The sequence below is a fragment of the Accipiter gentilis genome, chromosome 12 (assembly GCF_929443795.1).
Source record: "Accipiter gentilis chromosome 12, bAccGen1.1, whole genome shotgun sequence".
Taxonomy (NCBI): Eukaryota; Metazoa; Chordata; class Aves; order Accipitriformes; family Accipitridae; genus Astur; species Astur gentilis.
Window position 1 is genome coordinate 24,717,550 of NC_064891.1, and position 17,059 is coordinate 24,734,608.

Consider the following 17,059-nt stretch of genomic DNA (forward strand, 5'->3'; position numbering starts at 1 on the left):
TTCCTGTGGTTTGTACCCTCTTGAAGGTTAATGTTTTATATTCAGTGAAAAAGAAGGACAACAATTAAGTAAGAGTGATACTTTTGACCTATGCTGCAGGGATGGAGGAAAGCTGTCTCACTAAAGAATAATAAAGTACATATTTCTTATTTAGTATTAACTTAAATGAAAATTAACTTCAGTTATATCAAGTTTTTGCACTTCATTTTGTTCAAATAAGAAAATTAAGCACTGCTTTTTACTTCTGCATATAGCCTATTTTTTCCTGACTTATTAGTGTATAGGTTATGTCTAGAAGATAACCCTATCATTGCATTGTATAATGCTTTAATTAATAACTACAAAATCTTAATTCCCAAAGTTACTTCTGATACTTTAATATATATTTCCAAATATACTTCCAATATATTTCCAAGCTACAAACATTTATTCTGCCACCTCCAAATCATAAAGCCTGTAAAAGAAAGTATTAAATCCTACCACAGCTGAAAACAAGATGTAGTGCTTCTTCAAACCACAGTTAAAAGTTGCATCAATTTTCTTTGCTTCTATTTCCATACACAAGAAGCACAGACGACTTTTAAGATCTCAAGTGCAAACCCACCATCCATTATGCCCTTGCAACTCAAGGGCCTACTTCAACTTTATTTTTTAGTGCAATAGCACAGAACAACAGTTACCTAGCATGAAGGACTACTGATGCACATGTGGAAGTAATGGATGTGACTAAAATCATTGTTCATAGGTATTTATGGACAGTGCTCAAAACTCCTAGCTGTACCAAACAGGAAGGAGCTACAAGTCAGTTTTACAAAGAGCAAAGAAGAGCACGTGAGGAAGCAAGCACTTGTTTCACCTTTTCATTGCAGGAGCAAAACTGTCCACATGACATCTAGAATGTGATTTTTGGCTGGATGCCGATAAAATTGCTTCCTATATCTTTATTTAGCACACATTAGGATCTGCCACCAGCACAAACACAATTCTCAGTACTGCTTTTCTAAAAGCAAGCCTTTAACAAGACTTAAGGACTCCTATTTTTCAGCTCAGTAATAAACTGATAATCAAGATAAAGAACTGCAAATGCCCACAAAGCAAACTGCCAGAAAGCTCAAACATAGGTTATTTAGACTGACCACATATATTCATTTAAGGTTTCTGCCTTTGCATTTTTTACTCTAAATCTATTTCAAGTAAAATGAAAGGCAAATTCTCATTGCATGTTGGACTACCACACACTACCCCGAGAACCAAAAGGTAATTGAATAGATACACCCACCACTTGTTTAAAAGTGGCATTTGAAAAAGGTCAGGGAAATTTCATGAGTAATTTTCACATTGCAGAAGCCAAATAGCATGTAATAAATATTGCATTAACATCCAACTAAGAGGTGCAGAAAACCTCATCTTTGAGGTATCTATAATAGTATAGATGGTTCTTCACAAAACAAGACCAAGAAATACAGTCCATCCCTAAGCCTACCTGAAATCCACATTTAACTGCTGGGTTCTACACAGCTTCATGTGCGAATTTCAATGCTAAGTCTTTAATCACCTCATCTGCATATAAACACAGATGTCACCTCCAAAAACCAGTTTGGATTTGCTAACCATGAAGGAAGTCTGAAATCCCGTACTTCAAACTGTTCAATTCCACGGCATCTCCTTATGTTGGAAGAAAAAAAAAAGGTATTATTTATGCCAGAAGAAGGTTTTAAATCATTTGTGCAAGACAAAATATATTGCCATTGCAAGGCTGAGGACCAAATAAAACTCTTCATGTGTAAAAGAAGCCTTTCTGCTTTAGGAGATGAGGAATGGTTACTCCAGAAAAAAAAATCTTAACTTGTTTCATTAACCCTAATCATGGGTTACAGTAAAGATTAAAGTAGTGGCTCTATATAGGTATTATGTTAGAAAGGAGAGACCTGCGTTAGCACGTTCAAGTTTGTTCATAGACATTCAGGCTCCAAGAAACTATTTGCTCATGCTTGTGCAATCATACCACTATGGCATTTTTTCCACTCCTTTGACCTGTTCCAGTGTGGTCTCAAGCTGGCAATCCAGCCCTGACTGCAATGAAGTCTGAACTAGTTCTGGGCATACAAGTCCTCCTCTCCTTCAAGGAGCGCAAAAGACACTATTTACCAGAGAGACGCGGTAACTGAGCAGAGAAAAATGTGTGCAATGCAAAAATCCTGACAGGCAGAAGGAAAGTCCAAGCTGGCTGGAGCACAGACACAAAAGATAATGACAAAAATAGGAGAAATTTCTCCACTGACATGTATTTTTGGAACACTCATTTATGGGAATGTTGTGCCTAGTAAGTTAACGAGTTTCAGACTGAGGGAATAAAAATTCTGGTTTTCAGTGTTCTCAGTTGGCATACATTATAAACTCAGCAGATTACTCTTGGAAAGAAATGTCTACCAGATTAGTGTTAATTTGGAATTTTGTAACTGGCCACTCTTGCAGGTGGCAAGCTAGCTGGCAAGACAATAGGAAAGCAAACTCAAATTATCCTGCAAACCTCAATACTGCTATTAACACCTACAGCTGAAAAACATATTGGAGAAAAGCAAGTACTGAAATATCGTTCTGGTTTTGAACATACGCTGCAAGAATTGAAACATCTCAGAAACATTTGCACTTCAGCAAAATAATCTGAAATAGAGGAATTGATTAAGATTCTTCAGAATCAAACATTACACCAAAAGCTTATAAAACAAGTAATCTATGCAGTGTCAGGAAAAGTTTGCTGAACACTATAAAGACAGGTAACAACTGGTTAAAAAAACAAAAACAAACCAGAATGGGCTATTTGCTTCCTCAATATTTTTGGAGCGCAAATTCTAATTAGTGAGTTCTTGCTATGTTGCATGGTAAAATATCTTGAGCATCTTTGAATGCCGTTTTTCTTGGGATTTTTTGTTTTCAAAAGGCCTCAATAAACTGATTTGCATTAATTGGAAAAACAGAATGCCAGTTACAGTCAGTTGGGAATAGAGCAGAACTGAAATTTTACTTTGCCAACCTGAACTGCATGACAATGACTAAAGTATGCCATTCAGGAGAGGAAATGCTGCTAAGAAGCCCCTGGAAAAAAAAAAGGGGGGGGGGGGGGGGAGCAGGACGCAAAACAACAAACAAATAAAAAAGCAAAATAATCTGGGATCTGAAGAGATAAGCGTGTGCTTGGTTGGCATGCAGACATCAACAAAGGCATAGGGAAAAAACACTGTTCCAGAGGGTGGCTTTTGCATTAGCAGTAAACAAGCTAAGTAAAAAAACCTTCCTAGAAAAGTTGTTCTACTAGAAACAACAATGAACCATTATTAGGAAAGGGGAAGAGTGCTTTAGTCTGTTTGCCTTTCCAAGTAACGGCGGGGTGGGGGTGGGGTGGGGGAGAAGATGGGGAAGGAAATCTGCGAACTTGGAACAGGAGACAGGCTGTCACATCTAAGCAGTAAGGCCACGTACGAAAGACGGTAGTCCCAAACAGCACGTTCATTAATGACAATAGTGAGTCTAAGTACAGTTCTGATATTCAGCTGAAAAAGCCACCAGATTTATTTTTTTTTAAAAGGAGTGTGGTATTATGCAAAGCAGGTCCCCGTCTGTTGTGGTGGTGGTGGTTGTGTTTTTTCTTCCCAACAGCAATCTAAAGAATGAACTTCCCCCAGCCATGTAAAACAGCCATTTATATACCCAAAAGAAGAATATTTCTTCTGTCTTTAGGAAATTTACATAGAAAAGAGCAGTAAGTAGAAGCCCATTACCTGTAAAATTTGTGTCCATAGAGCTGCCCTTGTTTCTAACATCCTGGATAAGAAAAACAAAATAATGATCCTACCAGCACATGCTTGGCTGATGCAATAAAATTCCTCTCTCTGCTACCACCTAGTCAGAAAGAGTGCAACAGCAGCGTATCAGCATTAAACCCTGGGCACAAATGCTTATTTCTGAAGCAACAGGAAGTAAGTAAGGGCGAATGATCACAACCTCTTTCAAGTTGCATGTTCATAGTATTCCTAAGTGCAAAACAAAACGAAACAGCCCAAGACCTTCTAATTAGCAATTCAGACCAGATACGTATGGAAAAGCAGTACACATCACCACTGCCTTTTAAACAATAACAGATCTCTTCCAACTACTGCATTATTCCACTGTGTGTTTGCACCCAACAGGAAGCTGTTGAACCTGACCACCCCCTACACACCCCCACGCAAAGGCCCCTCTGTGAACACCATGTGGAAGCCGGGCGCCACAGACAATGGCATTTAATGGACTACTCTTGAACTGACTTTTCTTAGATGAGGTTCCCCTACACTGAAACTAGGAAGGCATAAAGACATCCACTGAGCTCCACTGGACCCAAGTGCTGCACACCATACAGCACAGAATCATAGAATCATTTAGGTTGGAAAAGACCCTTTCAGATCAGAGTCCAACAGTTAACCTAACACTGCCAAGTCTACCACTAAACCAAGTCCCTAAGCGCCACATCTACGTGTCTTTTAAATACCTCCAGGGATGGTGACTCAACCACTTCCCCGGGCAGCCTGTTTCAATGCTTGACAACCCTTTTGGTGAAGAAATTTTTCCTACTAGCCAATCTAAACCTCCCCCGGTGCAACTTGAGGCTGTTTCCTCTTGTCCTATCACTTGTTACTTTGGAGACGAGACTGACACCCACCTCGCTACAACCTCCTTGCAGGTAGTTGTAGAGAGCCGTAAGGTCTCCCCTCAGCCTCCTCTTCTCCAGACGAAATAGCCCCAGTTCCCGCAGCCACTCCTCATAAGACTTGTTCTCTAGACCCTTCACCAGCTTCACTGCTCCAGCAGGATGCATTGCCACTGGGAAAACCAGTAAAGATTCCTATGTTTCATGTCACTAAGCAAGTATTGTAACGATAGGGGGAAAGTACTGCCTTTCCTTCTCACCTTCCCTCTCTTCTACTCCTCCTCCTCCTCCCCCACCCCCTCTCTTGGGTGGCAGAAGATCCTCTGGGGATAATTGTCACCAATTGAAGATGAGACTGAGAAGGGTCAGTCTGCAGCCTTCAAACACCACACTGTGCCCTGTGAACTTGAGGCAGAGCTAGGCTTCACCTTGGGATTCCAGCCCTGGCTTTGGAAACAGCTTCTCCACATTGCACATGGGGACACTTCTCAGGAGCCTTGCAGGGAGTGAAAAGTAAAGACAAAAATAGCTGATTGTGAATCCTTCCTTACAGAAAACAGCTCTAGCTCCCCACTAACACACAAAAGACACTGCTGCTCCCAGATGACCGGGTAGAGTCTGTCAAGAGAGCTACCAGGCTTGCAGAGGAAGACTGGGACAGAACAAAGGCAGAATACAGTTCTGATTTAGAAGGACCCCATCAGAGCCACAAGATTTCCATCCCCCAGCAGCTAATGTGTCAGATAAAAGATTAAATAGAAAAAAAAAAGAAAAGAAAAAACCACAACAAACAAACCCCAAACTGAAACAACACAAACACAAACCTACAAAGACGACTAAAATTGCAGACTTTTAAAGCAATATTAATTGCTCAAGTGAATGCATTCTTCCAGTTCTCCCCAATTCTTCAATCAAGCATTTAGCAGTGCTGAAAATTTTTTTCTGGTGTTCAGTAGCACACTTAATAAATGACCAGAGTGGGTGTAGATATTCTTGGACATTAAAGCTGGTGTGCCTCATACAGGAACAAAGCAAATTTTCAAAAATCCATACCTATTTAGCTTACTTTTTACTGTCAGTTATGGGGTTGGCATATGTATTATTTACAACAACTACTTTCAAAACTATTTTTGTTTTCCTCTCCATTACCCATGTTCTACTCCTGCCTGGCAATAATGCCAAAATGAAAGTTGTGTTTCACAGTAAATAAATGCTTTCTCGACAGAACTTTACGCAATATACTGCAAGATTAAATAGGATAGCTAGAAATCCCCCAAAAGTGAGCTTCTCTTATTCAAAAGAGAAAAAAATCAAGCCTAGAGCATTCAGAGACAGGCAAATTACAATTTTAATATGCTGGGTTCTTCTCCAACTTTGTTACATTTCCAAGAACGTTGTCTAATGTAAGTCGATAACAAGCTTGCTTCAACAGCAGAACTACCGCACTTGAGAACAGGCTTGTATTAGCTGTATTTTGAAAACTACGCAAATGACAAACTAAAATCAATTATTTTCTCCCTTAGGTGGAATGACAAATGTAATCTACCTATTTTTCACTTATTTTTGTACAGCAACATCCAAAACACAGATAATTATGTACAGTTGCATTACTTACATCATTCAAAATATCACTATATTTTGACTAAATCTCAGCTTGTCATTTGGTTCAGTTCATTGTTATAACAGCAAGTACAACCCCAGAAGAATCTGACAAGAAGAAGTACAACTTCACAGAAGCTAGTAATGAAATTAAAGGGGGGGGGGGGAGAGGGGAGGGAGTAGCATGCTAAGAAATACGAGTAGTTTGTATTAATTTAGGTCTCATCCTACCTCGAATTCTTAAAGTTCAGTGCAAGCATCGTAGTTTCCAAATCCTCTCCTCGTAAGATATTACTAATAGGAGATGGCAAGGTCCTCTGCCTACAAGCCACTGCCAGCGCATCGCTAGTAAACATCCTTCCGGCAGTCAGGAGGACCTCCGGAGCTTTGCGCCGCCATCCCCCAGCGCCGGCTGTACCAGCGCTCAGGCTGGTTTGATTGTGGAGCACAGCTGGTCCCTCCTGGCAAGCACAGGGATGCGGGGAGGAACTGCGAAGCTGAAGGGAAGGGATTCCTCCTTCTGCCTTACAATACCCAGGCCACAATAACTGATAACAGCTGCTTTACAAAAATAAATCAGAATCACACAAGCAGCCAAATGAGATGAAAAACTGCATAAAGACATCTGGTCTGCAACACAGTCACTGCAAATGAGAATGATGTATCACAGCTTACAAATGAATTTGTAAGACAGCATTTTTCCTACTTATCTCATAGAAAAGTAAATTTGTTTACATTTCAGTTACAATAGAACTAATTATTCTGGAAAAATAAAAGGAGTACAAGAGACACTTCTTAGCAGAATCTAGATCAGATGCAAGGTAGGTAGGTTTTCCCAACTTTTAACTTTTCTGTTGTTTTTTTTTCTTCCACCACTTTGAACAGTTATTCCTCAATCTACAGGAACATGTCTTTGAGATTTCTCCCAGGCAGCTTTTTGAAGTTATAATCAAACAAGAGAAAGCTCTAAACCTAGGTTTACTGAGCCTCCAGTTTGTTTCAATGCATGGGACCTAGAGTCTTTCCATGGGACTGCCTAAGGCTTGTCTTTCACAGGCTATCACTTACCAGTAGTAGTAGCTCTTCCAGTACTCTCTATTGTGGATGTAAGATGGGGCACAAAAACATTCACAGCATTTTTGCTATTCCAATTACACCACTGGCGCACCAGGTCTCTGCTGCTAAAGTGTATGTATTATCAACTTAATTTGTAGTTTTGCTAGAAAAACATTTGCTAGGATACCAAAGAGCAAGAGCCATACTCCAAGAAGTCAGGAAAACAACAGTAGGGATTACAGAACCAGAGAGCAGCATCTCCACAGAATTAACCTCAATAGAGAGAATTTTTTCCCTCGCTATGTTTCACATCCATAAGAGACTATGGCATCACCAACAGACAGGAACATGTCAAAGGCAGTTTCAGGCGTTAATCTATCACTAGCAAAAATTATTGATCCAGTGTAAAATATTGGTGCTTACCCCAAGGAAGCCAGCAAATTAATCTTTCACAATAACCTGACAACTATGGGGAGTGCACTGTGTACGCAAAAGCACAGCACACAAACATCCCTTTCTATCACAGGTAGCTTAAAACACCACAGTATGTCAGACTTCTCTAACACTATCCCAGACGACAATTACTCCCATATTTCATATCTTATTCCACAAAAGCTCTTACATGTGGTCACTTCTCCCTACTCATACTTTTTCTCTCTATGGCAGACTAAAGGAACTACTACAAATAAACAAACATTAGACCGAAGTCCTGAAAGGAAAAAAGGCTTGAGGTGCTGAGGGAAGCACTGATATCTCCTCCAGCAACCTAGCAGAAAGAATACAAAAGTTATTTTTGCCTCATGTATATCTTCAACAAGCCAAATAATAATCCACATCATGAACACCTCAAGCACTGCTTCTCCCCGCACCCCCACCCCCCCACCCCGAACCTCACACAACCACTTAGACAGCAGCATATGTTTTGGACTGTGCACACAGAAATGCAAAATGAGGGGCTGCAGGAGCAGCCTGCTTTCAGAGTCCAGGCAAGCTGCTTTAGCTGCATTACAGTGACCAAACAGAGGGAGGCAGCCCTACTGTCAGCTGCCTAACTGGATCTGTTGCTATGCCATCGGTGGAAAGACAGGGAGGAGACACTGCTAGAAGCCTGCAAGAGCAGCTGCCTATTCCACCTTGCCTAACCTCCTGTTCCCCTCCGGCACAAGAAAAAAACCCTGGGACTTTCCAAGAGCGTTGCTAACCTTCCACATGTGTAACTCTGTGGTGTCCTAAAACCTCAAATCCAGATACACCATTTTTTAAGGTAACAACAGTTTCCATTCAAGTACTAGGTTTCAACGCTGTAATTGTACTAAAGGATAGGAAAGTACCACAAACAAAAGTGTTCGAAGAGGCCCTCCAACTCAGTAAGCTCAATATACTTAGGTTATATACACTGACTGAGTTACTATGGTATAGCCAATAAATATTGTGTGAGTCAGGTCAAACGAACACATGCAAACACTTAACTTACTCCAATTACAAAGTCAAACACCTTAATATAAACTCTTGGTGGTGCCCATACCGCCTACTCCCAAACTGGCATCCTCTGCACATTTTGTAAGCAGACTCTACTCCACCACCTAAATCATGGATGCCATTATTGATAAATCCAGGCACAGCAAGCTAGTAAGGAAGCCTACTTCAAATGCCTTTCCAGGTGATCCTGAATCGCTGTTAAATACTCCTCTGAACCATTTTTAATAAATTTTGCTCCTGCAGTACAGTGATTTAAGGAAGATCCCATTTAAAAAAGAAAATCACTACATGTATTACATTCAAATGAACCTTCAAAACCTTATACACTTCAAGTTGTATCACTTCTATCCCTCCCTACCTTATGAATCCAATTCGTCTGTCAAGGAAGCAAACTAATTGGCTTGATATAACCTCCTCCTTGACAAATTCATGTTGGTTGGCTGTCTTCCCTTATCTCATTATCTTCTATGTGTTTATAAACTGCATCACGACTTTTACTATTGTCCATGTAGCTGCAGACAAGTCATGCCACAGCTGGAAAGAAACTCAACATGGCCCCACAGAGAGTCCAACCAAGTCAAATACAGCAGGCTCAGGTCAGAAAGGAATATAACGACAGCAGCACTAAACCCAAGCTAATAAGCTCTGCCAGTTCTTGCATGTCCTTGGAACTGGAAGAACAGGATGCATAAAGTGCCAAGGAAGTATTTCCTACATAAGTATCTGAACAGCAGATCATGATACTAATAAAACAGTCTTCACAGATTCACAAAACAGTCCGCATTCAACAGTCTGCTTGTCAGATTGCTTTTACTAAGTCAAGAGTGAGACTAACAAGAGAGAAAAGCCCTTCATCTTTTTTTATTCCCCATAAAGTAGAATATATTTAAAAAAAAAAATCTAAACACAATAGGTTAAAGGGAGCAAGGTATTTTCTATGAAAGTAAAAAACGGTATATTTCTATCAGACCCCTTGTGGACAGAATTAATTTTTTTTTGTTAATGAATAAAACATTGGAGACTAAAGCAGCAGCACAGAGCTAGAATGAAAGCACTGATGTTGGAATGCAGGATTTCATACGGAAGGATGTGTTTTGGGGGTTTTGTCTTTGTGTGCTTTTGTTAAAGTGATACCTCCCCTTGAACATTTTACAACCCTCAGTTTTATAGCAGATAAGATAAAGATGGTGTTAACATATGAATAACTAAAGCTCTCCATAAGAAATGGCACCACTTACAAGAACAGTTGTTAAGCACTACATGCCACAGAGCTATATCAACTAGCATTTCCTTGTAGTAAGGGGTCTTTTTCCACTGGATCAACCCTTCACTTTCTGTGTCTGTGATGCATTGCAGCATTTTTTCCACCGTGTTGTGTGTTTTTTTTTCTCCAAAAGGCTCTATATGTTAAAGGCTGTCCTAACAAAGCTTGGACATTACTATTCAGTAGCTACACCACACACAGCTATGCTTTTAAAGTAAGCTAACAAAGATTAGACATCCTTTACAGTAACCAGGCAGGTTTAATAGATTTTAACTCAACTGCTGCTATGGAAATTCAGTTGCTTAGAAGCACTTCAACATGCCTACCTCTTCTACCCCCCCCCCCCCCCGCCCGCCCCATCAGATTTTACTTGCTACATTCATTTTTCATCAGCAAAACAAAGCACTACTGAATTTCATAGTTATATGAGCTTTTTTGACTTCACTAGTCAAGAAGAAATCAATCCGGTGATAAAGCCACTTAATCTTCTTTAGCTTCACAAAAAATGCAAAAGTAGACTAGACTGAATATTCTACTTGCAAGAAGCTGCCTCTTGTAGGCCATAATATTTGTAGTAGGACTATACAGCTACTGGGAGAAACACTCACAGCAAGCAGTCTACCCAGCTTGTACATAATCCAAAGAAACTAGAATACAAAACTGAAATGCAAGTCACTCGAGGCAAAAGTGGAGATAACATTACCTTTGTGTGGATACAGAATGGACCTCTCGTAGCCTGTCATTCTACTGAAAAGCAGGAGTATTATTCTCTCAAAGTAAAAATAAGAGACTTGAAAAACTCAAAAAAAAAATCATGTGTTATGATCTCATTTATTATGATCATTCTCACCTCTTTTTTTTTTTTAAGCCTATCAAAGAAAACCTCCACATTTAACGCAGCTTGACTCTGAGCATGCATCACACCACACAACCTTCTGTGAACACCCAGCTATGTATTTCTACAGCATCTACACAGACAAACAAAACCCTAAATTTTGTTTGGGTAGAGTGATTTTAAACTGACCACGTTCTGACAGTGCCTGAATTAACTCTCTGTGACAGGCAAATGAACTGCTTCACACAGAATTTATTGAAATGTGCACCAATTACAAATCAAAAGGCAATTTCTACAAAAGCTCTTAAGCATCCACATCACTAACCTCTACAGCATTCTTGGCATCAGGGCAAACAGCTTCAAGAAAACAGGGCCCATTCCTTTCTGAGGTTTCTCTTCAACACCAAAGCTGTTCTTTCACTAGGTAAAGTAAAAGGGAAAAAGGTTAGAATATAAATGTGACAATAAAATCACAGTTTTGAAATGGAAGGGAAGAGCAGTCACTCCTATGACAACTGAACTTTCACAAACCTAAGAAATCTTTTAAATAATTCCTGGAAAAGGAGTTGTAGCAAACAAGAAATCGACACACAGCATTAAGCTTAAACAAGCATTGTCTTCCCAATTAAATGATACTCACTGAGAGCACATGAATTACTACATGAGTTACTATAAAGTGCAAGCCCAGTAATTAATGCACTGACAGCCTGTGATCAGCAACTGCATCCCTCCGAGGAACTAAGTGATTTCTCATCATTACAGCACGGCAGTAAGAACTAAGCTGCATTGACCCCAACCCAGCTGAGCAACAGTGAAGCTACTGAATGTGCGTAGCTTTCCCTGGCCTCTCCCCTAGTTTTTCTGCCTCTTTTTTCAGAGTTATAAAATGCTTATCTTAAATTTGCAAGTGGACACACACAAGCCAACAAGGGGCACTGAGTTTGAGCTCACTTCAGCATGACTCCACAAATCCATCACGATGAGATTCTCCAGCTAACCCAAGGCAGGTGGCAGAGGCAGCAAAAACAGCACTATTCGCTGTTGGACCTGGCAAACAACTAGTACTTCAGTGAAATGCTGCACCTCGGTTAATTAGCCATGAGATGGCAGACCATTATTTTACCTCTCATTCCCATCGGCACTAGTGGTAGTTCAGGTGTTCCTACACTACAGTGCACTATGCAGTACAGGCATGCCTAAAGTAACTGGGTAAGCTTTATAATACAATTCACATTGTTTGTTGTTTTATTATTTTGTATATTAAAAGGAGCAGGGAAGATTTGGGGGGGGGGGGGTGGAATCGACACAGGACAAAAAAAGGCAGCATAGTATCAGGTACCTTAGAAAGGCTTTGTGAGAGAGATGGCACTAACATGACAAACTTGCTCAGGGAGATGTTGCAGCGCTTAATAATAATAAAACATTTTCTTACAATGTTGTTGCATGCACTAAACACTTAAGTAATGCACCGGCAAGTGCAAGAGTTCAGCATTAACAGCTAAAGCAAGAAGTTGCCTTCTAACTCCATCCTCCATGACCATAAAATCCTCTGCTACTCCTGGGACAGGGAAGTGAAGTCAATTAACAAAGTACACCATTTGAGACTCTCGGGAGGTTTTAAACTATGTTTATTTTGTTGTAAGACTAAGGGCCCTTGCTTGTTGAGTGAAGCCTGCTTTTAGAAAGAACACTGGTGTTTTAATCTAGGAAATTGGTAAAGGCAATCTGAGCAACAAACTAGAAAAAATATACCAACGCCCCGCAGTACACAGGATGACAGGCTAGCAAGTTTGATTTCTAGAGGGATCCCTCCACACAGGCACTTCATGTGCTCACCCCACTAGCATTCTCAACAGCATCTTTGCTACTCCAACTCACCCACCTCTCCCACCCACAGGCCACACAGCATCCGCTTACAATTATTTTCTCAGGAGATTAGCTCCAGCGACCTACCTGCTGTGGTCACCCTAACTAAAATAAGCTAGATAAACTCGAACCAGCAGATATCCTAGAATCCAGCCTCATGTGTTGCTGCATCCATGCCCATGATGCATATCATATGCGGTATCTTAGATGCTGCTTTGCCAGTGCGAAACTCCAGGTTCATACCAGGTCTGGGTGACATACCGCAGGCCCGTGCTGCCACGCAGAATCATCAAGCCCAGGGAACCACCCTACAGTATCCTCCCCTTATTCAACACGACGTGCCCTTGGCAAGCCTTCATCCTCCACTTCTACCCATCTTGTGTCCCCTCACTTCCATCTCATCGTCATGCAACTGTTCGTGGGGAAAAATAATGAGTCAGCAGCCAGTACCAAATACTCTGTGTGCACAGCACTTGAAACCGTAGAAACTGGACCGCGAAACTCAGAAATGCAAGCAGTAGGGTGAGCACTTTTATTTTTACCTCTACAGAAGCAAGTTAAATATTTAAACTAAGAGGATAAACAAATGGCCCTTTTGTGATAGGAACAGTTACTGGGACTAGCTTGGCAGTAAACCTCAACACAAATAGGGAATTGTAGTTTCTGCTCCCTTCAACTACATTTCACTCTATTAAGAATTTTATTGTATCACCAACAACCTCTCAGGTTCAAAACGATAGATTTTTATTTTTAAATACAGACAATGGAAGTCTCAGGTAGGGGTTCCAAATCAGATCAGACTGCAATTAAGCCAAACTTAATTAACACTTACTATATTTGCAAAGCTCAAATGACCAGTTACACTGCAAGTACTCAAAACCCACAAGCTTACTTGAGCAGAAGTCAAAGGGTAGTATCAGCATCTTCTCGAGCCAAAATTGTAAAAAACACCCTGAGGAAGTGAAACCCTGAAGACGGCTTGCAACCTTCTTTCATATACTTTCTTTACTTGGTCTAACAGAAACTAGCTACAGTAACAAGAATGAACATTGTGGGAGCACCAAGGAACCATGCCTCCAACCTGGTCTTTTGGGACCTGAACCACCTAGTTTATCTATATTCCCACAGTACACCTGGAATGCCTTGTCTCTAAGTCTTGATTCCCCCACATTTACCCTAATTCCTTATTTTAAGTTTGTTAGGGTCATAATGGCTTGAGAAATACTTCATCAAAAGCATCTGCACAAAATGAGTTGTTTTGACTCGCAATCTCAAAACCAATTAACACGAGGCAGGACAGGAGGTGCTGTTTAAATATAGTTAACAAGATCTAAAGCCTTCCTTGGTGCCAAAACCAAACCACTCTAACTCTACTTACATCAACCAATTTTCAGTATTGCCCAAGTTTAAATTCTCCCTGTGGTTATCAGCTGAGTGACCAGAAGTGGCTGCAAAGCCAATAGCACACCTCTTCTATACTATAGCAATGAGAAAAAGGAAGTTTTCAACCTTGAATATCCCGGAAGACTGACATCCTCCAAAGAAATATAACTAAGCTAAGTAACAAAAAAGCTTAGTTTTGAACCCATTGGTCACAAACAGCAAAACTCTGGAAGCACCCAAGACAGTTCAAGCAACACCAGTCTCCTGCATCCCCCAGCCCACTGAAGGCTCGGAAGCATCCCAAGCAGTAATGGCAGACAGCATATGTCCTCCAACTATGCTACACTTGGACAAAACCCCTGCTGCAAGTTCTGAGAAAGGACAACCCTTTCTGGTCAGTGCCAAGGGGGTGGCATAGCTTGGTTACCTCCCACTTAATTGAGTCTTTGCTGTAAAGGAGAAATGCCTCTGGGAAATATACTGGTATGTTAAACACTGAAAATAAACCCCTTCCTTTTCGTGCCTGAGGAAAGGATCTATGTTTTCCAAACAATCAATACACAAAATTTACCTTTCCTAGAAGATTTCTTGGGCCATTCACCCTCTCTTCATCTGACCTAGGCTCCTGACCCTCCACAGGGACAATGGACCTCCTGGTGGCACGCAGGCACATAAGGAACTCCATGGCTGCACTGCCTACAGGCTTCCTTACCCATCTCTGTCCACTGAAAGGGTGCAGAAAGGGCAGACTGCAACTTTCCAGACATGCAGTGAGAAGACATGTAGCACCTTGCTCTCTGGCTAATGGCTTTCCCACCTGCAGATACCACACTATCCAGAGGCTGCTGAAACCCATAATAGAAGAGAAGCATAGCAAAGAACCAAAGTACCCATTTTGTATTAGGTGTCTTCTCATGACCATTCCAGAAGCATATCAAGTGGCAATTACCTCATGAAAAAGTAAAAGACAAGTAACAAACATAAAAGAGTTGCCGTGTTTCCACTTGCTGTGCAAAACAAATACCTTCATGATTTCTCATCCACCAGAATACATCTGCACTGATGTACAAGTGTCATGTACAGCGTGTGATTCAGCAGATGCCAGCACAACTGAGAAGCCATGCTGCTGGCTCCCAGCATTGAGTCACTTCATTTTCATGACCCACCACTGAACTCTGGCAGCAGCCACATCTATTATTTTCCAGAAATCAAGTGTCATTCAGAAAACAAGTTTCAGTCACCAAAAACACCCCCACCCATGGCTTACATAAAGCTCCCTGCTGCACTGAAGGGCCTCCTTTGGTTCAGAGTTAGAACATGTCATTTGCAACTATTTTTTAAAAACATAGTATTAGGTTGGCCAGCTTGAGCATGACCAATAAAAAACTAAGTGACACTTCACAGCTGTTACCACCAAGTTTAACAGACATTTTCTTTTTCAGACAAATCCCAGTCTACAGGCATTTCTGGAAGAGTTTATTTATGTATTTTGTATAATTACATAAGATTATAAAAAATATTTTTCCATCAGATAAATAAAAGCTTTTTGGTTTTTTTAACTGCATAATACACTGGGTCAATATATATATTATAATAAATGCACTTTTTTATTATAAACATTTTTTGTTAAGATAAACAATACTCAGTCAACTGAAATTTGACTACTGCTTATCCAAACATTCTTCTTCAGAATTGATGCTGATAAGTTTAAATCAATTTCTAATACTATGTATGTATGATCTGAATAATTTCTCTTAGCTGCCATTACTTCTTTGACCTTGTCATTTAAGTAATTTGCTTGCTCCAAAATAAAACGTTTGCACTCCTGCATCCCACCAGGTATTCCACCAGGGGTTTTGTTAGGTGTCTATTTTTATTTTGACTGAGTATCTCAGTACTTCTAGGCACTGTTTCTACAGTTTAACAAATCAAATAGAATTTGATTGCTACCCTTACCAGCCATCCCACAAAAAGTGCTGAGTAACAAGTCTCAGCAATGACAAACCAATTGGTTCCTGCAAAGCAGCAAATTGATGAAGTAACACCATAAAAATCTGCTTTTTTGTACATCTCATTTCTGAAAAAGAAATACAAATGCTATGCAGACTTCCAACTCAACTGCATTCCCCTCATTTAAGATATTTTGCAAGTATTCCCCTGTAGATAAACTATGTTTATCAAGTTTACACATACCATACTGGTGCCACAGAATATTAAAAAAATGAAAGCCCTAAAACAGCATCAGGTTTCTTCTGTGCTACACACCACAGGTATTCAAGAGAAAACTATTCAGACCTAACCAGCCATTTTCCTACCTGTTTTCATGTTTTGCAAAGTTACTTACATGTTATATCAGAAAGAAGTCAAGGAAGACATTACATACAAAGAAAACGCACATCAGTGGGAGCTGAACAAGGCATTGATGTTGAAGCCCAAAACAGTTGTTGCTAGGAATTACAGTAATTGAGTGCTAGTACTTATTCCATGTTTGACAGAGATAAGATCCTACTTCTAACTGAAAGAAATCAAAGGGATTATAAACATTAAGTGACCCAAGTTCAATTTCTGCCTTTTCTAAGTAGAGATGTGTGCTTAGCACACGTTCTCTATATCACTGGTGCACTTCCAGATGCACTACAAGGGACATGAAGACAAAGCCCATCTTTAGCCAGTTGAGGCAAGAGATCAGGACCATATACCAGCAAGAGCTGATATCTGAATTCACACTATTTCTGCTGTACATAGAATGTGAGAAATAAATACAAATTTAGGCAATACCTAAAGGAGGGGAAAAAGGGGGGATGAAGAAAGAGGGGTGTGGGGAAAGGGGGAGGGGGTAGAAAGGAAGATATCCCACTCTGTGAGACAACGTGCCATGTCCCATGCCAACCCT

The 17,059-nt window shown here is 40.4% G+C and overlaps 1 protein-coding gene across 6 annotated transcripts in view; it reads right to left on the reverse strand.

The window, feature by feature from the left end:
• The window catches only part of WDFY3 (WD repeat and FYVE domain containing 3), a 186,763-nt gene that overhangs the window by 135,877 nt on the left and 33,827 nt on the right, over positions 1 to 17,059 (reverse strand). For 5 of the 6 annotated variants that reach the window (XM_049815166.1, XM_049815168.1, XM_049815164.1 and 2 more), the window contains exon 2: positions 11,243 to 11,337. The exons of the other annotated variant lie outside the window; for it this stretch is intronic. The gene's annotated coding sequence lies outside the window, so the exon portion shown is untranslated. The remainder of the gene's footprint in view (positions 1 to 11,242; positions 11,338 to 17,059) is intronic. 6 annotated transcript variants of the gene reach the window in all.